Source organism: Rhinolophus hipposideros (assembly GCF_964194185.1).
Source record: "Rhinolophus hipposideros genome assembly, chromosome: 5".
In the NCBI taxonomy this organism is placed as follows: Eukaryota; Metazoa; Chordata; class Mammalia; order Chiroptera; family Rhinolophidae; genus Rhinolophus; species Rhinolophus hipposideros.
Window position 1 is genome coordinate 99,086,217 of NC_138051.1, and position 23,832 is coordinate 99,110,048.

Below are 23,832 nucleotides of genomic sequence, written 5' to 3' on the forward strand. Positions count from 1 at the left end.
TACACTTGAAACGTATATAATTTTATTAAGCAATATCACCCCAATAAATTTAATAAAATTTTTTAAAAAAAGAGTCAATTTGGTTTTCTGGGTCAGTTCAAGTTTGAGGCTTTTCCTTTGTTAATAGCACACACACACACACACACACACACACACACACTTATACATACAGAGGGTGCCAAAAAATGTATACACATTTTAATTAAGGAAAAAACTGTATTAAAATCACATTGATGGTAACCACTTTGAGCACCTCTTGTAACTGCAGAAGTCAAACGTGACTTGTATTCATCTTTTGTTATCAATATATATTGAGTATTATAACTTTAACATAGTTTTTTCCTTTCTTAAAATGTGTATACATTTTTTGGCACTCCCTATATGTTGTGAATGCTGAAGATAAATGAAAATAAATAGTACAAGTTGCTGTCCCTTTTGCTAAGTATGATATAGACCGTAACAATCAATGTTTATATTCTCTGCCAGTGGCAATATTGATATTGTTCAGTCACTTAAGAGGAAATAAAATAGACATAAACACAAATTACTGATTATCTACTTGACTGACTAAATAAAGGTGGAATTAGGACCAATGGAGATAATGTTTCAACCTTTTGTTGTTGTTCTGCTCTGCTTTGTACCCCACAGAATGGATGCACTTCAGTGGATTGAAGCGTCTTCCATGGCTGGGAACTCTATGATTACGTCTGTTGTAGGAGCATGGAGACCAATGTGAGAGATAGCCAATGCTCTTTTTGGTTTAACTTTTTTTTTTAAAAAAAGAATTTTCACTGTATTATTGATAAGTATTAAATATAATCAAGGAAGATGATTATCAACGTTAAATATCAGATTAATATGATTTATTTCGCTGAGCATAATAATTTCAAGATCCATCCATGTTGTCGCAAATATCACTATTTCATCTTTTCTTAAAGCAGAGTAGTATTCCATTGTGTATATATCTTCAGATTATTATGCTAAGTGAAATAAGTCAGACAGAAAAAAATCGAGAACCATATGACTTCACTGATATGTGGAATATAAAACTGAAAGCAACCAAGGGACAAGACAAACAAATACAGAAGCAAAAACTCATAGATACCGACAGTAGTGCTTATGAGAGGGTAAGTGGGGAGGAGGAGTGGTAGAAGAGGGTAAAGGGGATCCAATATATGTTGATGGAAAGAGAATTGACTCTGGGTGGTAAACGCACTATGTGATATGTAGATGATGTATTACAGAATTGTACACTTGAAACCTATGTAATTTTGCTAACCATTGTCACCCCAATAAATTTTAATAAAAAAAGATTAATATGAAGCATTATGGTGATTAATTCATACGTGAAACACTGAGCTGAGTTAATGAAAGGAATTTGGTCTCACTGGAAGTGATCATATAGACGGATGTTAGAGATATTTAAGAGTCTTATTCTTGTTTTTTCTGATTTATGTGTATTTCTGTATTAATGAATTAGATAAGGAACAAATGTAGATGATAATAGAGAATGAAGGCCAAACCTGGACCAACAATCATGACTGTTAGCATATGGGGCATATGTGGTGAATAAGTGTCTGGAACTCTGAGGTCCAACACAAACGGAATCCAGTCCATTCTCCTTGTATGAAGTGAACCTGTGGACAATGTCAGGAGTATACACGGATCTTGTTCTTTGAGTTTACAAAGTTTTAAAATACAGTGGCAGAAGAAATAAACAAATGCGTAAATAAATAAAGATGAAGAGAATGAAGCCTTTGTTCATTAATAAAATGTGCAATGAAAATGAATGTCAATATAAATTGGAATTAATTGGAATGGTTAATAAAGGACCAAGTATTATGTATTTGGCTAAGGGTGACATAAACACTGACAGATAATTGTTATTGCTATTAGTCAGGTATTAGTTTGAGGTTTATTTTTTAAGAGAAAAAATATTACCATAAATTAAATGCCCAAATGACTATCTAAATGAATAGTGGAAAATATGGTATAATGGAGAAAATGTCTCACTCTTTTACTGTATTGTTTGCTCACAGTTTTCGGAATGAATGCACTGAGCTCACTTCAGCATCTGCTGTAATTAACATTGTTATGTTACCTTTGTGTTAGAAAAAAGACCAAAGTGAATAATAGAGATCTTACCTTGGTTTAGTTGATTTTTTTAAAATAGCATTCATAGTATTATTAAAAAGCAATAAATATAATCAAAAACTTAACGATGGCACAGTGACAAATATGATACAAACTATTATGTTGATTGGTTGATAACGTGCAACATTGAGGTCAATTAATGAAAAAGATACAATCTAAGTGGTACATGATTCTATAAACAAGCTAAGTTTCTTCGTGTCTTTTTTTGTGATTTTATGAATCATGTATTTATTTTTATTATCAATAAGTTAATGATTTAGTCGCTACAAATGTAGAAACAAGCGAAGAAAAAGAGACCTCAAAATGAACCAATGATGATGACTGATGGCATAGGAGTATTGTACAGTGGATACTATGTGTCTATAACTCTTGAGTCCACAAAAAACAAATTCTAGCCTATGTTCTGTTGTAAATGACCCCATGGGTCAATGTTAGGACTGTATCTTGTTTTGGGTTCATAGATTTGATTTATTGTTATTAATGAATCAGTAATCAAACCATTAAAAATGTAATAAACAGCTAAAGAGAAGAGATTAACGCATTGTCTAACTAGGAGCATATGTAGTGAAGCAAGAAATATTTTTTAATAAAATTGAAATTATACCTATTAAAGCAATAAATGGAATAAACATTTACCTTTTTGCCTAAGAATAATAGAGACACTGATAAGGTAAAAGACTCAATATTATTTTTCTGGGTCAGTCTCAAGTTTAAGGTTTTCTTTTGTTAAGAGAAAAAAAATACCACATTATGAAAAACTAATGAATGTGTAAATGAATAAATGAAATATGGAAAACAATGATCAATGGAAATAGGTGTGACATTTTTATCATCTGTTCTGCTCTATATTCCTTAGAATGGATGAACTTGAGCTAATCTGGGCATCTTCCATGGTCATGAGCTCTCTGGTTGCATTCATGGGTTAGGAGCATGAAGACCATGTGAGTAATAGTCAAGTTTTGGTCTTAGTTTCAATAATTTGTTGAAACGTATTCACTGTATTGTTTAAAGCTGTGAAATATAGTCAACAAAATCCGAACAGCCCACTGAGAAATATGGGATCACTATGAAGCATAATATTGATTAATGCATGTGATAAAAATTGAGAGTAATGAATACAAAAATATTGACATGAAAATGATTTTAAATAAATATTAGGGATTTCTAGGTTCTTCATAGATGTCTGTGAATAATCATGTTTCAAATTATAATTACTGAATTATGAATTGATCAATAATGTAGAAATGGATGAAGACCGAGAGGTGCAATATTGGATCAATGATGACTCCTGGTGGCGTATGAGTCATACACGATGAATACGTGTCTGGAACTCTGAGGTCCAATGCAAATGGGAGTTAGTCCATTGTTCGGGTTTGAAGTGATCCTATAGGCAGAGGTCAGGAATATACCAAGATGTGGGTAATGATCAGTATGTCCAGGCATTTGCTTTCTATTTTTATAATTGGATCAATGAAAGAATAAGTTAATGTGCAAATGAATAAAAATGAAGAATGTGAAGCTTTGTCCAATTATAAAAATATGTGATTAGGCAAAAATTACTATAATATAGTAATATATTCATATATATTGAAAAGACTGATATCCATTAGGAAAGAAATGTTACAAGGGTGTTACCTTTTAGCTAAGAATGTTAGACAGTATTTAGTAATATTCGATGTTCATATTCTGTCAGGGGCAAGATCAATATTGTTTACTTAACAGAAACAAAATATACATTATCCCGAATCTCTGTTTACCTAAATGACTGACTAAATGAAAGGTGGGATGCAAGGACCAATGAACACAATGCCTAATCGTTTGTTATCAACTTCTTTGTCTTGTGCTCCTTAGAACGGGTGCATTTGAGCTGATTTAAGCATCTTTCATGGCCCCTAGCTCTATGGTTTCATCTATGCATTAAAAGACGGCCACCAAGTGAGTAAGTCAAAATTCTTTTCTTGGTTTGGGGATTTTTAAAAATGGTTTTTACTGCATGATTAAAAAATGTGAAATAGAGTTAATGATCACCAAGCATGGCCAGATAATTAAAATGAGGTTAATATGAAGCATTATGTTAATTAACCTGTATCAGAAACATTGAGGTCAATTAATAAACAATATGTATTGTCAGTGGGAAGTAATTCTATAGACAAATGTTACAGATATTTAAGTTTTGTTTTGAGGTTTTGTTATCCCTAGGTATTTATTTTATTATTATTAGTGATTTGATGACTTAATCAATCAAATATGTAGACATAATTGAAGATAATGAGGGCCAAACCATGGTGTGTGAGTTTTGGTCTGGGACTCTGAGGTCCAACACTGAAGAAATCTAGTCTTTTCCCTCAGTTTGAAGTGATCCTATAGTGAGATGTCAGGCGTAGGTGAGACACGTTCTCAGTTTTTGTGAACCTGATTATTTAAAAATATTGTCAATGGTCAGACAAAAAAACAAATAAAACTGAAGTGGGTGCAGCATTGTTCAATGCTAAAATATATAGTAGATAAAAATAATATAAATTGGAACGGAAAATACAAAACTCAAATGTATATGTCTTTGAGTAAGAATGACAGTAAGTGATAGTCACTGAGTGAGTTACAACTTTGTCATTTGATTTATTAGGAGAAAAAGAAATAAATATTACTATCAATTCATAAATGCCGACATTAATGTGCAAATTAGTAGTGGAAAAAAAGAATCAATGGAGAGAATATTTCGATATTTTTATCACTATGCCCAGTCATTACTCTTCAGAATGAATGTTTGAGCTGATTTCAGCTTCTACTGTGACCAAGATTGTCATGCTCCTTTGTTGCAACAAACGAGCAAAACAAACAAACAAACAAACCATCACAGATACAGATAACAGTTTAGTGGTTACCAGAGGGTAAGGGGTGTGGTAGAAGAAGGTAAAGGGGGTCAAATATATGGTGACAGAAGGAGAACTGACTCTGGGCGGTGAACACACGATGTGACATATAGATGAGATGATGTATCGTAGAACTTGACACTTGAAACCTATAGAATTTTACTAATCAATGTCACTCTAATACATTTAATGAAGATCAATTAAAAAGACAAAATTTGTCATGCTCCCTCTGTGTATGGAAAGAGACTAAGGTGAATTTTCATCAAAGGTAGTTGTCTTGGAGGGGGCCATCTGTTTAAGGGCACTCACGGCATTTTTAACAAGTATTAAATTAATCAAAAAGTTAACTAGCTCCCACTGTTAATATAAGAAACATTGTGTTGATTAATTGATAATGTGCAAGACTGAGGTTAATTCGTGGAGGCCGTATAGTCTACTCGGGAAATGATTTTGTAACTGGTGTTAGGGGTAGTCAAGGATCCTATTCCTGGATTTTTGGTCGCCATGTATTGTATTTTTATTATTATTAATGAATGAATGTTTTAATTAATACAAATGTTAAATGAACGAATACAAGAGACTTATTCGTGGACCAGTGATGAACACTGGTGTAGGAGTCCCGGATGGTGAGTGTGTGTCTGAAATTCTGAGGTCCAGCACAGAAAATAATTTGTTCCATTTTCTCTGTGGAAATTGTTTCTGTAGAAAGATGTCAGGAATATAAAAAGACTATATTCTTGTACTGATTTCACAGACATAGATTTGTTATTATTAATGAATCAGTGATAGAACCATTAAGCAAATATAAAGAAGTACATAAGGAAGACTGGTGGTTAAGCATTGTCCAAATACAAACATAGATGATGAGTCAAAGGGTATTGTTATTAATAATAAAAATTGAAAACACCGATGCCTGTTAAGCAATAAATGGATCAGTGTCACCACTTTGACCAAGGTTATATAGTCGTAAGAGTCAGTTTAATTGTCTGCCTCACACTGAAGATTTTTCATTTCAGTAAGATAAAAGTATAAATATAAAAAAAATAACAAATACCTAAATACTAGTAAATGAAATGTGGAAAGCAAACATCAATGCAGATGATGTCTCAGTTTTTTAAATCATCTGCTCTGCACTGTATGGACACACTAGTGATGATTTAGCGTCTTGCATGGGCATGAGCTTGGATGGAGATTAACGTGAGTGATAGTTAAAGTTCTTTTCTTGATTTAAGTGTTTTTTTAAAGGTAATTCACTGTCTTGTTAAAAAGTATGACATATAATTGAAGAGGGCAGCTGTATCTCAGTATTAAATATGGTTTATTTGAAGTATTGTATTGATTAATCCATGTATGAAAAGCTGAGGGTATTAATAAGAGACATATTGATGTGAGAATAATTCTATACATACTTTTGGAACATGAAGGCTCTTCTTTTTTAATTGTACTAAATAATTATTAGTGAATCAGTGATTTCATCAGTAAACAAATTGAAATGAATGAAGTAAAAGAGGGACAATAGTGGATCAATGATGACTCCTGGTGGCGTATGAGTCATATACGATGAATACGTGTCTGGAACTCTGAGGTCCAAGAGAAAATTGATGTAGTCCATTCATTTGGTTTGAAGGCATTTTGTAGACAGAGTTGAGGAATTAATGAGGGGCTTATTTTTAGTCTTTGTGTTCGTGCCTTTTCATCCCATTATAATTGGATAAATGACAGAGTATAAATAAATATATAAATAAAGGAAGGTGAACGGAGTAAAGCATCGTCCAATTATAAAAATATGTGGTGAGGCGAGAAATACTATTAATGTGTTACGCAAACCCTCAAGTTCAGTTAGAAATGAACGGGACCTGACTGTTACCTCTTCAAGTACGCATGAGGAAGACAAAAGTCTGAGACAATGAACCTCTTCTGGCTCAGTGACAGATCAAAGTTGTTTGTGTCCTTAACAGACTAAATATACACACCAGATTAACCACTGCCTCGATAACTATGTAAATGTAGAGCGGGGAATCAATGGAGAGAATGTCTCAACCATTTGTACCACCTGCTTTGCTTGTACTCCTCAGAATGGACGTACTGGACCTGATGGAAGGACTCTTCCATGAATACCTGCTGTAGGTTGCAGCTCTGATTTTAGGCTGGAGACCAACCACTGTGAGCATAATCAAATCTCTTATCTTGGCTTGGGTGGTTTATCGAGGGGTGCTCACTATATTCATAAAAGGCTTGCGATATAATCAAAGAAGGCCATCTTTATCTTGTTGATAAATAAGACATTAATATGAAGCATTATATTGATTAATGCGTTTGTAAAAAACTGATAATAAATACAACAGACATAATGAGGTGAGATTGTTTCTGGGGACATATTATTGATACCAAGGCCTTGTTGGGTTTTCTGAGTCAAGAGTTTTAAAATTGTAATTATGAATTACTGATGAATTAATAAATAATATAGAAATTAATATAAAGAAAGTTGTCTTTTCTGGATCAGTGATGATAACTGTCAGTGTATAACTCATGGACGATGAATAATATGTGTCTGGAACTCTGAGGTTCAACACAAGAGAAATGTGGTCTTTCTCTTCATGCATTTTTAGTCTGTTATTATAATTGAACCAATGAAACAATCAATAAACAAATATGTGGATCAGTGGAGAGAAAGTCTCCATCTTTTTATCACCTGTTCTGTTTGGTACTTTCCAGAATCGAAGCTGAAGGTGATTTCAGCCTCTACTACAGTCCAGTTTATCATGGTTCCCTTGTTATAGGAAAGGGACCAAGGTGAATAATGGTCAAAGTTCTTGTCTTAGTATGGGTCCTTTGTTTAAGGGGTTCCCATGTATTATTGAAAAGTAATATATTAATATATAATCAAAAAATGAGCTAAGGCTCAGTGATAGATATGATATGAAATAGTATGTTGGTTAATTGATAATATAGAACATTGATATTGATTAATGAAAAAGCTGTAATCTAATTTGTCAATGATTCTTTAAAAAGTAGTTAAGGATATTCAAGTATCTTGTTTTTTGGTTTTTGTTAATCGCGTATTTATTTCACAATTACCATGAAATAATGATTTGATTGACACAAATATATAAACGAATGAACTAAAAGTGGGTTTCTGACAAATCAGTGATGACAACTGGTGGTGGATGAGTCATGGGCAATAAATAATGTGCCTGAAACCTTAAGCTCCATTACAATACATACTCTATTTTCTCTGTTTATTTGATCCAATGGATAGATATTAAGAATGCATAAAGATCATATTCTCATTTTGGGTTAATAGATTTAGATTTATTATTATTAATGAATCAATGATAGAACCATTAAAGAAATATAAATTATATTTTAAGAAGAAAAGATGAATTATTTATTATCTAGCAATGAACACATGTAGTAAGGCAAGAAATATTAATAAAAATTGTAAACACTATACCCATTAAGAAATAATAAATGGATCAAGGGTATCACCGCTTTGGCCAAGGGTCGTATAAATGTGAATAATTAAGAATTAATTTTATTGTTCTGAGTTAGTCTCAAGTTTGAGGTTATTTTTGTTAAGAGGAAAAAAATTTAACGTTATGAAAAAATTTTAAATTCCTAAATGACTGAGTAAATGAAATGTGGAAAGTAAGGCTCCATAGTCATAAAATTTTCATTTATTTATTTTTTATCATCAGCTACGCTTTGTACTTCTCAGAATGTACACATGTGAGCTGGTTAAGTGTTATTCCATGGTGGCGAACTCTGTGATTGCATCTCTGTATGAGGCACACAAACCAATGTGAGTAATAAGAGTTCTGGCCTTGCTTTCAGTGATTGTTCTTTCAGAGTATTTAGGATATTATTCAAAAGTCCCATATAGAATTACAGAAGCCTAACTGTAGCTCAGTGATAAATATTACATTTTATGAAACATAATGATTAATGCATAACGAATAACAGCATAATTACAAAAAGACATCGATGTGGGAATGATTCTACAAATTAGGGCTATCGTGATACTTCCTGGGTTTTTGTGAATAATAGGGTTTTCAAATTATTATTAGCGAGTTAATAAATTAGTCGATAAACAATGTAGAAATGAATGAAAGAAAAGAGAAACATATTGGATCGATGATGACTCCTGGTGGCGTATGAGTCATATACGATGAATACGTGTCGAACTCTGAGGTCCAACAAAATGGAACTTGGTCCATTGTCCTGTTCGAAGTAATTCTATAGACAGATGTCAGGAATATATGAGGATCTTGTTTTTCTTTTTTATGTTTGTGTGTTTTCTTTCTATTTATATAATTGGATCCATGAAATCAACAAATATATAAGTAAATGAAGTTGGTGAAATATTGTCCAATTATAAAAATACATGGTTAGGCAAGGCACACAGTATTAATGTATATTTAAAACACTGACATCTGTAAGGGAATATATGGTACAAGGGTGTTATTCTTTCACTAAGGGTGATAGTTATTAAAAAGTAATAGTATTCTCTATCACTAGCTAGATTGCTATTATTTGTTTACTTAGAGAAAATACAATATGCATTATTCCAATTCACTGCTTGATAATAATTGACTAAATGAAAGGTGGAATGTAAAGACCAATGAACATAATCTCAATCTTTTTTATCATCTGCTTTGTCTCGTACTCTGTAGAATGATCGCACTCAAGCTGATTTAAGCTCTTCAATGTTAATAAGCTCTATGGTTGCACCTATGTGGTAAAAACATGGAGACCAATGTGAGTAATAGTCACAGTTCTTTCCTTGGTGTTGTGGTTTTTAAAAGGTTTTCACCACATTATTAAAAAGTGTGAAATACAATCAATGATCATCAAACATTGAAAATAGTAAAAATGGGGTTCATATGAAGCATTATGCTAATTAATCTGTATAGGAAGTATTGAGGTCAATTAATACTGTCAGTGAGAAGTAATTCTGTAGAATAATGTTAGAGATATTCAGGATCTTTTACAAATGTTATTTGTAGTTAGTTATTATTATTAATGAATTGATGAATTAATCAATTAAAACCTGTAGATATGATTGAAAATAATGAGGGTCATCCCTGGATAAATGATGATGACTGGTGGTATATGAGTCTTGATAATGAATACTACAGGTCTGGAATTCTGAGGTCCAACACAAAAGAAATCCATTTTTTCCCCCCATTTGAAATGATTCTATAAAAAGATGTCATCCATATACAACGATGATGTCCTTGGTCTTTGTGAACCCGATCATTTCAAAACATTATTATAAAGAATCAATGGCAAGATTAATAAAGAAATAACTGGATAAAGCTGATCAGGGTGAATCATTGTATTTCTAAAATACATAGTAAAACTATTAATATCATTGGAATGGAAAATAAAAGATTCAAGTGTATATGTCTTTGAGTAAGAATGATAGACAATAATTATCAGTTAGTGAGTTAGTTACAACTTTGATGTTCTTTTTTTAAAATAATTGTTTTATTTTTCAATTACAGTTGATATACAATAGTATATTAGTTTCAGGTGTATAACAGTGATGAGACATTTGTATAACTTACAAAGTGATCACCCCAATAAATCTAGTACCCATCTGATACCATATATAGTTATTACAATATTACTGACTATATTCCTTATGCTATACCCTTCATCCCCATGACTATTTTGTAGCTACCAATTTGTACTATGTTTTAAGAGAAAAAGAAATATTACCACAAATTAACAAATGCCTGAATGATTATGCAAATGAATTGTTTAATATTTAATTAGTATCAATGGAGAGACCATCTCAGTACTTTTATCATCTCTCTACTTGATACTCTTCAGAATGTATGCTGAAGTTCGTTTCCACTTCTGCCATGTGAAGATTGTCGTGTTTCTTCTGTGTCTAGAAAGAGACCAGGTGAGTAACGGTCAAAGTGGTTGTCTCAGAGTGGGTCATTTGTTTAAGGATATTTACTATATTATTAAAAAGTGTTAAATAATTAAAAAGTTCAGCATGGCCCAATGATAAATGTGGTATGAAATCTTTTGTTGATTAATTGATAATGTATAAGATTGAAGACTATTAATGGAAGAGATATAGTCAATATGGGAAATGGTTCTGTAAACTGACGTTAGGAATATTCAAGGATGTTGTCCTTTTTTTAAAAAAATTACATTTACTTGTATTATTCAGATATAATTGACATATAATAGTTTATTAGGTTCAGGTGTACAGGATTCGGTATTTGTATATATTGCTTAACAATTATCACAATAAGTCTATTTAACATCTGTCACCATACAGAGTTACAAAAATTATTTTTGGTGGAGAGAACTTTTAAGATTTATTTTCTTAGCCACTTTCAAATACATAATACGGTATTATTAACTATAGTCACCATACCGTACATTACATTCCCGTGACTTATTTATTTGTAACTGTAGCTTTGTACCTTTTGATGTCCTTCACCCATTTGCCAACCCCTCAGCCCCCACCTCTGGCAACCACCAATCTCTTCTCTGTATCTATGAGAAGTTTCTTTTCTTTTTCTTTTTGATTCTAAATATAAGCAGAATGATATGGTATTTGTCTTGCTCTTTCTGACTTATTTCACTTAGCACAATTCCCTCTAGGTCCATCCATGTTCTTCCAAATGTAAGATTTCATTCCTTTTTACAGAATAATATTCCATTGTATAAAGATACCACATTTTCTTTATCCATTCATCCATTAGTGGACACTTAGATTGTTTCCATATCTTGGCTACTGTAAATAATGCTGCAATAAATGTAAGGGTGTATAGATCTTTTCAAGTTAGCATTTTCATTTTTTTTCGGATAAATACCCAGAAATGGAATTGCTGGGTCATAAGTTGGTTCTATCCTTAATTTTCTGAGGAATCTCTGTACTGTTTTCCAGAGTGGCTGTACCAATTTACATTCCCACCAACAGTGCACAAGGGTTCCCTTTTCTCCACATCCTTGTCAACACGCGTTATTTCTTGTCTTTTTGATAATAGCCAGTTCTAACAGGTGTGAAGTGATGTGTCATTGTGGTTTAGATTTGCGTTTCCCTGATGATTAATGATGCTGAGTGCCTTTACGTGTACCTGTTGGCCATTTGTATGTCTTCTGTTCTTGGGTTTTTGTGAACCGTGCATTATTTTTATTCCTTTGAATGAATTAATGATTTGATACAAATATAGAAATGAATGAAGAAAAAGAGAGTTAAATATGTGCTAATGATGATGACTGGTGGCGTAGGAGTCATGGTCAATGAAAATGTGTGTCTGAAATGCTGAGGTCACATGCATAACTAGTCTATTCCCTCCGTTGGAATTCTTTCTATAGAGAGATGTTAAGAATATAAAAATATCGTATTCTCATATTGATTTCATAGATGTAGATTTGTTATTATTTATGTAATAATAGAACCTTTAAACAGATGCAAGCTTATAAAAAAGACGAGGGTGAAGCATTGTCCATCTATAAACATATGTGATGAGGCAAAAAATATTAATAAAAATTTAAAACACTGATGCCTATTAATAAATAAATAGATGAAGAAATCACCTCTTTGACCAAGGTCATACAAACATGGATGGATAAGTTAGAGTTAAGTTGATTATTCAGGGTCAGTCTTAAGATTGAATTTTTTCCTTTGTGAAAATTATATATTGAGAACAAATTATAAACATCTAAATACTGAATATGTGAAATGCAGAAATGCAGAAATGCATTTCAGAAATACTGAAATGTGAAATGCAGAAACTGAGATTTGACCTCAGTTTTATTTTATCATCTGCTCTTCTCTATGCTCTTCAGAATGTAAATACTCGAGATGATTTAAGCATCTTTCATTGTCACAGACACTGTGGTTGATACTTTGTAGTAGGAGTTAGAAGATTAATGTGAGTAATAGCTGAAGTTCTTTTCTTGGTTTCAGTGTTATTGTTTTAAGATTATTCACTGTATTATTAAAAAGTAAAGAAGGTAACTATCTGTGTTAAATATGGGATATGTGAAAAACTATGTTTATTTTAATGCATGCATGGAAAACTGGTTATAATGAAAGATATATTGATGTGAGAATAAATATATTCACTTTAAGAACATAGGGCTCATCTCAGTTTTTGTGAATAATAGGGTTTTAAAGTTATTATTGGTGAATTAATGATTTAATCAACATACAAATAGAATATAATGAGGAAACGGGAGCTATTATTGAATCGATGATGACTCCTGGTGGTGTATGAGTCATATACGATGAATATGTGTCTGGAACTCTAAGGGCCAACATAAAATTAATCTCGTCTATTCCCAATGTTTGAAGGGATTCTATAGACAGGTATCAGGAACAGATAAAGATCTTGTTTTTGGTCTTAATGTTCATGCATTTTCATCTATTAATATAATTGGATAAGTGATAGAATCTGTAAAAAAACATAAATTTAAAAAGATGAATGGAGTAAAGCATTGTCCAATTATAAGAATATATGATGATACAAGAAATACTATTGCTATATGAAAACCATGAAGTTCAATGAGAACAAATGGCACATTACTGTTACCTGTCTGGCTAAAGATGATGTAGACAGGATAAGTTATAGAAAATGTTCATAGCCTAGGTCAGTGGTAAAACTGAAGTGTTTTTTCTTAAGGGGATAAAATGTATACACCAAATTAATGATTGCCTGAATGACTGACTATGTGAGTGGTGAAAACCAAGGATCAGTGGAGAGAATGTCTCAACCTTTTTCTATTATCTGCTCTGCTTTGCTCCTCAGAATGAACGCAACGGACCTTATTTAAGGATTTTTCTTGATCACGACCCATAGGATTTCATCTCTGCTTTAGGATCTTGGAGATCAATGTGAGTAATCATGAAAGTTCTTGTCTTGTTTTGGGTGGTTTAAGGATATTCACTGCATTAATAAGAAGTATGAAATATGCTGAAAGATGGCTGTGTACTAGCCATAAATATGGGATTAATAGGAAACATTATATTGATTAATACATATATAAAAAATAATAAATATAACAGATATAATGATGTGAGAATTGTTTCAGATACATATTAGGGTTGTCAAGGCCCTTTTGTGTTCTGTGAATCCTGAGTTTAAAAAAAATTGTTTTAGTGAATTAATGAATTAATAAACTATATAGAAATGAATAAAGAGAAAGTGGTCTTTTCTGGATCAGTGATGACTGCCAGTCATGGTTGATGAATAATATGTGATTGGAATTCTGAGGTGTAACACAGAAGAAATGTGGTCTTCCTCTTTATGCATTTTTTATTCTTTGTTTTAAGTGGATCAATGATTTATCAATGAAGAAATATATAAAAAATAAAGCTGAATGGTAGTTGTATTGTCCAATTTAGAACATGTGGGAGGCAATAAATTTTATTACTGTAACTTGAAAACAGTCAAGTCCAGAGAGAAATAAATGGTACGTGACTGTAACTTCTTTGGCTAAGGGTGATATAGACAGGGTGAATTGTAGATAGGTTTTATGTTCTGGGTCAGTTGGAAGTTCAAAGTAGTTCATTTTCATAAAAACTGTGACATAAATATACTCCAAGCAATGATTGCCTAAATGACTGATTAAAAGAAAGATGTAAAGCAAAGATGAGTGGAAGAAAGTTTCAACCTTTTTATCTCTACTCTTCAGAACAGGTGCGTTAGCTAATTTCAGCTTGTACCCGGGTGAAGTTTCTTATGTTGCCTCCATGTTACAAGAGAGACCAAGGTAAGACCAAGGTAAGTAGTACTCAGAGATTTTGTCTTGGTTGGGGTCATTTGTTTAAGCGTAGTATTCATGGTATTATTACAAATTAACAAATATAATCATAAAGTAATTTATGACTCATCGATATGAAACATTATGTTGATTAATTGATGATATGTGACATTCAGATTGATTGATGAGAGATACCATCTATGTTGGTAATTATTCTGTAGATTGAATTAGGGATATTCAAAGTTGTTGGTTCTTCAGTTTTTGTTTATGTATTTATTTTATTATCAAGTCAATACAAATGTAGAAATTCATGAAGAAAAAGTAAGCGTCCAGGGACCAATGATAATGACTGTGATAGATGAGTTATGTATGATGAATAAGACGTTTCTGGAATTCTGAGGAACATATAGTACGTGGTCTATTCTCTTTGTACATTTGATTCTATGGACAGATGTTAGGAAAGCAAGAAGAGGATGTGTTTACCTAGAGTTTATAGATTTAAATAGTTTTTCTTTTTTTAAAATTAAATTTGTCAGGGTTAGTAAAATTACATAGGTTTCGATTTAAATTTATTATTATAAATGGGTCAGTATAGAACCATTGAAGATATATAAATAACAGAATATAAATGTAAAAATGTGAAACGCCCAATTATTAACACATGTGGCAAGGCAAGAAATATTAATGAAAATTGCAAACACTGATGTCCATTAAGAAATAAATGGATCAACGGTGTCACCTCCTGGGCCAAAGATCACATAGACATGATCAGTTAAAAATTAATTTTGTTGTTCTAGGTCAGTCTCAAGTTCAAAGGGATTCTCTTGTTTTTGTTTTGTTTTATTAACAGAAAAGGATGTCTACATTGTGAAAATTTTATATATTCTCAAGTGACCGAGTAAATGAAATATGGGAAGCAAGAATCAACGTGGATTAAAACTTTTTATCATTGACTTCTTTGTACTTCTCAGAATGTATGCATGCGAGCTGGTTAAGTGTTACTCTATGGTGGTGAACTCTGTGATTGCATCTCTGTGAGAAGCACACAAACCAATGTGAGTAATGGTTAGAGTTCTTGTCTTGGTTTCAGTGATTGTTTCTTTTCAGAGCATTCAGTGTATTTTCAAAAGTTTCACATAGAATCACAGAAGGCCAACTATAGCTCAGTGATAAATATTAAATTTTATGAAATACTATAGTGATTAATGCATAAATGAAAAACAGCATAATTAAAAAAAGATATTAGATTATATTTACACATTAGGGAAATCATCACTTTTCTTGTTTTTTTGTGACTAATGGGAATTTAAAATTATTATTAGTGAATTAATGAATTAGTTAATAAACAATGTAGAAATGAATGAAGAAAAAAATTAACAATATTGGATCGATGATGACTACTCGTGGCATATGAGTTATATACAATGAATATGTGTCTGGAACTCTGAGTTCCAACACAAAAGAAATCAAATCTAGTCCATTCCCATTGTTTGAAAGGATTCTGTAGATATATGTCAGGAATATATTAAGATCTTGTTTTTGGTCTTTCTGTTCATGCATTTTCTGTGTATTTTTATAATCGGATCAATGAAATAATAAAGAATGAAATAAAGATGAAGGCAGCAAAATGTTCTCCAATTATAAAAATATGTGGTTAGTCAAAGAACAGTATTAATGTATATTTAAAACACTGACATATGTAGGGGAATATACGGCAGTAGGGTGTTTTCTTTGACTAAGAATGATATAGTTATTGATAAGTAATAGTAAACGTTCATTTCTCTATCAGTGGCTAGAACAGTATTATTCATTTATCTACTTAGAGAAAAAAAATATATGTTATTGCAATTCGCTGCTTAATAATGATTGACTGAATTAAAGGTGGAACGCAAAGACCAATGAACATAATCTCAATCTTTTCTTACCACTGCTTTGTTCTGACCTCCAGAGAGTGGTTGCATTCGAGCTGATTTAAACATTCCACCATGCTCATGAGCTCCAGGATAGCCTCTATACATAAAAGGAGGACAGAGATTAATGTGAGTAGCAGTTGAAGTTATTTTCTTGGTTTAAGTGTTTTTTTTAATGTCATCCACTGCATTATTAAAAAGTGCGAATTATAATTAAAGGAGGCTATATATTTCAGTGATGAATATGGGATATATGAACCATTATACTGACTTATCCATGTGTGGGGAAACCTGAGGATGAGTAATGAAAGAGACACATTGATGTGAGAACAATCTATGCACATACTAGAGACATATAAGGTCTTCTTGAGTTTCGTGAATTAAAGCATTTAAAATTATTAGTGAGTTAATGAATTAGTCAATAAACAATTAGAAATGAATGCAGAAAACAAGGGACAGTATTGTGATTGATCAATGATGACTCCTGGTGGCGTATGAGTCATATATGATGAATACGTGTTTGGAACCTTGAGGTCCAACACAAAAGAAATCTAGGCCATTCCAATTTGAAGGGATCCTACAGACACATGTCAGGCATATACAAGGATCCTCTTTTTGGTCTCAGTGTTCATGCATTTTCATTCTATTATTATAATTGGATAAATGTGAAAATCTATAAATAACTATATATAAGTTAAGATAATGGAGTGAAGCATTGTCCAATTATAAAAATATGTTATTAGGCAAGAAATACTATTAACATATTCTGAAAACCCTAAAGTTCAGTTAGAAATAAATGGTACGTGACTGCTCTGTGTATGGCTAAGGGTGCCGTACACAGTGTAAGTCCTAGACAATGTTCCGATTCTGGGTCAGTTTACAAGACCAATGTTGCTCTTTTTCTTAAGGGAAAAAATATTTACACCAAACTAATGATTGCTAACAACTGAATAAATGAGAGATAAAAAGCAAGGATCAATGGGCAAATGTCTTAACTATTTTTATCATCTGCTCTGCTTTATACTCCGCAGAATGGACAAATTCAAGCTCTCTGGTTGCTTCTATATTGTAGGAGCATGGAGACCAATGTGAGTAACAATCAAAGTTATTGTCTTAGTTTGAGTGACTTGTTTAAGGCTGTCCACTGTATTATTCAAAAGCATTAAATATAATCAAAGAAGGTGAAAAATGGCAATGTTTCATATCAGATTGATATGAAGCATTATGTTGACTAATCCATAAATGTAACACTGAGGTCAGCTAATAAAAGAGATTTAACTCTGTAATATTGTAGAGATAGATGTTAGGAATGTTGAAGGATCATATTCTTATGTGTATTTCTTTACTAATGAATTGATCTATGAGTAAATGTGAGAATGAAAAGAAAGAGGGACAGTCATGGACCAATGATGACAAATGGTGGCGTATGAGTCATATACAATGCATATTATGTGTCTGGAACTCTGAGATCTGATAGAAAAGTAATCTAGTCCATTTCTTGCATGGATAAGGGTCTAACATACAGATCATAGTATTATATAAGGATTTTGTTCTTGGTCTTTGTGTTCATAAAGTTTAATAATTTATAATAGTATTCATGGTAGAATTAGTAAAGAAATGTATAAATGATTTAAGTTGAAGAGGTTGAAGTGTCTTCTTTGGTAAATATGAATAGTAAGGTAAAAGAATTTTAACATACTTTAGAATGAATATAAAAGGACCAAGTGTATTACAGCTTTGACTAAGGTTGACGTAGACAGTGGAATGTAGTAGTATGGTTTTGCCTGACTCAGTTGCAAGTTTGAAGTTAATTTTTAAGATAAAAAAATAAATATCTCCATAAGTTAATAAATGCCTAAATGCCAATGTAAATGATGGTAGACTATATGGATTAGTGGAGAGAAAGTCCCGACCTCTGTGTCACCTTCTCTCTTTGGTACTCTGCAGAACAAATGCCCGAGCTAGCTAATACCATCTTCTGTTGTGATCAAGATTGTCATATACCCTTTCTGTTAGGAAAGAGAGCAAGGTGAGTAGTGGTCATAGTTTTGTTTTATTTTGGGTCATTTGTCTAAGCATCATCATGGTATTATTAAAAAGTAACAAATATAGTTTAAAAGTTAACTATGGCCCAGTGATAAATGATATAAAACATTGTATTGTATCATTTAGCATTGAGATCGATTAATGAAAGATGTGTATGTAATATAAGCTGGCAAATATTCGACAGAAGTTAGAGATGTTCAGCATCTTATTCTTCAGTGTTTTGGAATCATATATTTATTTTATTATTTTCAATGAATTAATGATGTAATCGATAAAAATGTAGAAACAAATTAAGAGAATGTGGGCCTCTAATGGACCAATGATGACAACTGGTGGCGGATAAGTCATGGACGATGAATAATATGTGTCTGGATATCTGAGGTCCATCAGAATAAATAATCTATTCCTTGTGTTGATTTGATCCTATAGACGTGTTAGCAATATACAAAGATTATATCCTCATTTTGAGTTTATGGATTTAGATTAGTTATTATTAATGGATCAATGGTAAGATCAATAAAGACATATAAGTAATAGGTAAAGAAAAAAGGATAAAATGTTATCCAACTATGAACATATATGGTGAGGCAAGAAATATTAATAAAATTGAAAATACTGATGCCCATTAAGAAATAAATGGAATAAGGGTGTTACCTAGTTGGCTAAGGGTAAGTCTCAGGGTTAGTCTCAAGTTTGAAGTTTTTACTTTCATTCAGAGACAATATATTTACATCATGAAAAAATTATAAATACCTAAATGAGTAAATAAGTAAAATGTGGGAAGCAAGGATCAGTGGAGATAAGAGCTTAACTTTTTTTTATCATCAACTGTGCTTTGTACTTCTCAGAATGGACACACTTGAACTGATGAAGCATTTTCCTATGATGGTGTGCCCTATGATTACACCTTTGTGTTAGGAGCGTGGAAACCAATGTGAGTAATGGTCAAAGATCTTGTCTTGGTTTCAACAATAGTTTTTTAGGATATTCAGAGTATTTTTAAAAAGTGCTATATAGAGTCAAAGTTTGCCAACTATAGCTCAGTAATAACTATTGAATTAATGAGACCTTATGTTGATTGCTACATACATGAAATTTAAGATAATTAGTAAGAGAGAGACAGTGGTATAAGAATGATTCTATAAATAGATTAGGGGTATCTTGACTTTTGTTGGATTTTTGTGAATAATAGTTCTTTAAATTATTATTAGTGAACTTATGAATTAATAAACAATGTAGAAAGGAATGAAAAAAAAGAGGGACAATATTGGACCGGTGATGACTACTGGTGGAGTATGAGTCATAGGATGAATAAATTATCTGGAACTCTGAGGTCCATCACAAAATAAATCTACTCTATTTTTATAATTGGATAAATGAAATAATCGATAAACAAATATAAAATAAAGATAAAGATGGTGGAATGTTGTCCAATTATAAAAATATGTGGTTAGGCAAGGAATAGTATTAATGTCTATTTAAAGGACTGACCTCTATAGAGGATCATGTGGTACCAAGGGTGTTATTCTTTTAGTAAGGATGTTATAGATATTGATAAGTGATAGTGAATGTTCATGTATGTCAGTAGTTAGATCAATATTGTTTGTTTAAAGAAAAAAACGAGAGTTGTTAGATGGGCGGGGGGGGGGGGTTGGGGATAAGGGGAAAGGTGAAGGGATTAGGAAGCAGCTGGTAACCACAAGATGGCCTCAGGGTTTTTTGAAAATTAATTTGGGGAACGTATTCAATAGTGTTGTAAAGATTTTGTTGGGTATCCAATGGACATGCGTCCTATTTGGGAGACCACCTCAGAGATAATGTGGATGCCTGATCATAGAACTGTACACCAGAAGCTAAACATTAATGAATGCCAACTATAATTTTATATATATAATGTGATGGCTCGGTGTGAGGTCAGAGGGATAGTGGATGGGAGGAGGGGGGTTCACAGTGTGAGGGATATAAATGATGAACGTCTAAGTGTTACCTTGTCTTGTACACCTGAAGCTAATAAAAAAAAACACTGTTTACTTATGAGAAATTAAAATAGACATTGTCCTAATACATTGATTATGTAAATGACTAACTAAATGAAAGATAGAATGCGATGGCCAATGACATCTGTGTTTCCCTGAAAATAAGACGTAGCCGGACAATCAGCTCTAATGTGTCTTTTGGAGCAAAAATTAATATAAGACCCGGTCTTATTTTACTATAAGACCCGGTATATAACGTAATATAACACAACACAACACATATTATATAATAATATAATAATAATATAATATAATGCCGGGTCTTATATTAATTTTTGCTCCAAAAGACGCATTAGAGCAGATTGTCCAGCTAGGTCTTATTTTCAGGGAAACACGGTAATATCTCAACCTTTTTTAAAATCACCTGTTCTGTCTTGTGCTCCTCAGAACGGTCACACTTGTGTGGCTTAAGTATCTTCCATGGACAGAAGTTCTCTGGTTGCCTCTATGTGTTAAAAGTATGGAGACCAGTGTGAATAATAGTCAAAGTTCTTTTCTTGGTTTTGTGTTTTTTTTAAACAGCTTTTCACTGCATTATTAAAAATGTTACATAGAATCAAAGATCATAACCATGGCCAAATAGTAAATTTGGGGTTAATATAAAGCATTATATTAGGCTGGTGCAAAAGTAATTGTGGCTTATGAGGTTAAAAATAATTGCAAAAACCGCAATTACTTTTGCACCAACCTAACGTTAATTAATCAGTACAGGACAGCATTGAAGTTGATTAATGAAAGATTTATAGTCAGTAGGAAGTAATTCTATAGAAAAATGTTAGAGATATTTAAGGATCTTGTTTCAGTTTTTTGTGACCTCTAAGTATGTATTGTATTGTTTTTAGTTAACGGATGAATTAATCAAAAAAACATGCAAACATTAGTGAATATGACGAGTACTAAAGCTGAAGCAGTGCTGATGGATGTTCCTGTAGGAGTTTGGACCATGAACACTATGGGTCTGAAACTCAGAGGTCCAGCACAAAATTAACCCAGTCCATCCCCACTGTTTGAAGACATCCTTTAGACAGATGTCAGAAATATGCAGTGATCCTTTTGGTCTTAGTGTTCATACATTTCATTTATTATAATTGGATAAATGTGAGAATCTATAAATAAATATATATAAATAAGGATGAATGGAATGGAGCATTGTCTAATTATAAAAATATGTGGTGAGGCAGAAATACTGTTGATGTATTATGAAACCCTGAAATTCAATTAGAAATATTAGGTGGTGCAAAAATAATTGCTGTTTAAAAGGTTAAAAAGAATTGCACAAACCACAATTACTTTTGCACTGACCTAATTAATGTCCATGATGGCCACCTGGATGGCTAAGGGTGCTGCAGCCGGTGTACGCCCTAGACAGTGTTCCAATTCTGGGTCACTGTGCAAGATCAACATTGCTCTTTTTCTTAAGGGAAAAGAAAAAAGGCCAATTAATGGTTGCCCTAACTGCTGAAACAAAGATCAAAGGAGAAATGCCTCAACTATTTTTATCATCTGCCCTGTTTTATCCTCCTCAGAGTGGACAAATTTGACCTGTTTTAAGGATTCTTCCTTGATCAAGTGTCTTGGGATTGCATCTCTCTTTTAGGAGCCAGGAGATCAATGTGAGTAATAATCAAAGTTCTTTTCTTGGTTCTGGTGTTTTGTCTTAAGGATATTCACTGTATTAATAAAAAGTGTGAAATGGAATCTAAGAAGGTGAACCATATCCTAGTAACAATTAGGGGACTAATATAAAGCATTATATTGGCTAAAGCATATACAAAAACAGGATAATGATAGAGATATTGATGTGAGAATGGTTCTTAATGCATGTTAGAGTATCAAGGTCTTGTTGAGTTTTTGTGAATTATAGTTTTAAAATTATAATTAGTGAATTAATAAATTAATAAACAATATAGAAATTTCATGAGAAAGTGGTCTTTTCTGAATCAGTGATGATATCTGGTGGCGTATGAGTCATGGATGATGAATAATGTGTGTCTGGAACTCTGAGGTCCAACAGAAATGGAATCTGGTCCATTTTCCCTATAGGAAGTGATCTTCTAGACAGGTCTATCAGGGATATGCAAGGATCTTGTTTTTGGTTTCTGTATTCCTGCACTTTTTCTGTTTTTATAATTGGATCAATAAATAAACAAATATAAAAATGTATAAATATGAAGGAAGTAAAATATTGCCCAATTATAAAAGTAATTGGGTTAGGCAAGAAATTCTATTGATTTTTATAGACAAATTGTTTCTATAGAGAGATGTCAGGATCAATACAAATCAATATAAAAATTAGTTTGTATTGATTTCATAGACATAGATATGTATTATTAATGGAATAATGATAGAAGATTAAATATTTTAAAAATTAAAGAAGAATAGAATGAAGCAGTGCATAGATATGAATGTATGTGGTGAGGCAAAAGATATTCATAACATTGAAGAGTTATATTTATTAAGAAACATATGTATCCAAGTATCCCCTCTTTGATTAAGAATCATGTAGACACTGATGAGTAAGTATCTATCATATTGCTGTGGGTCAGCCTTAAGACTGAGTTTTCCATCATGTTAGGATGAGTATATACACATATTAAGATAAAAGAAGAAATATCTTAATATCAAGTCTATGAAACGTGTGCTCAGCAAGCCTCAGTGTCTATTAGGTCTTAATTTTTTATCCCTTGCTCTGCCCTGTCCTCCTCAGAACGAATGTACTCGAGCTGCTTTAGCATCTTTCATGGCCAAGAGCTTTCTGTTTGGATGGAGTATAGTGGAAGTTAATGTGAGTATAGTTGAAGTTCTTTTCTTGATTTAAGTATTTTCTTTTAAGGTAATTTACTTCAATATTAAAAATTATAAAATATAATTAAAGAAGCAATGTATCTCAGTGATAGATATGGGATATATGAACCATTATATTGATTAATTCCCATACGAAAAACTGAGGATAATTAATGAAATAGACACATTGATGTGAGAATAATCTAGGTACAGATTAGGGATGTACTAACTCTTCTTGGGTTTTGGTGAATCATAGTGTTTAGTGAATTAATGATTTAATCAATAAACAATGAG

General features: G+C 32.1%; 1 long non-coding RNA gene across 12 annotated transcripts in view; it reads left to right on the top strand.

Moving 5' to 3' along the window:
* The window catches only part of LOC308497783, a 92,703-nt gene that overhangs the window by 61,357 nt on the left and 7,514 nt on the right, over positions 1–23,832 (top strand). For 10 of the 12 annotated variants that reach the window (XR_013993373.1, XR_013993374.1, XR_013993375.1 and 7 more), the window contains 16 exons: positions 649–732; positions 3,011–3,095; positions 4,006–4,093; positions 7,100–7,187; positions 8,723–8,826; positions 9,698–9,782; positions 10,863–10,938; positions 13,808–13,893; positions 14,694–14,782; positions 15,734–15,817; positions 16,711–16,801; positions 17,704–17,760; positions 18,620–18,701; positions 19,567–19,652; positions 22,281–22,367; positions 23,462–23,539. This is a non-coding gene — a long non-coding RNA (uncharacterized lncRNA). The remainder of the gene's footprint in view (positions 1–648; positions 733–3,010; positions 3,096–4,005; positions 4,094–7,099; positions 7,188–8,722; positions 8,827–9,697; positions 9,783–10,862; positions 10,939–13,807; positions 13,894–14,693; positions 14,783–15,733; positions 15,818–16,710; positions 16,802–17,703; positions 17,761–18,619; positions 18,702–19,566; positions 19,653–22,280; positions 22,368–23,461; positions 23,540–23,832) is intronic. The other 2 variants (XR_013993376.1, XR_013993377.1) reach the window with 2 other exon arrangements.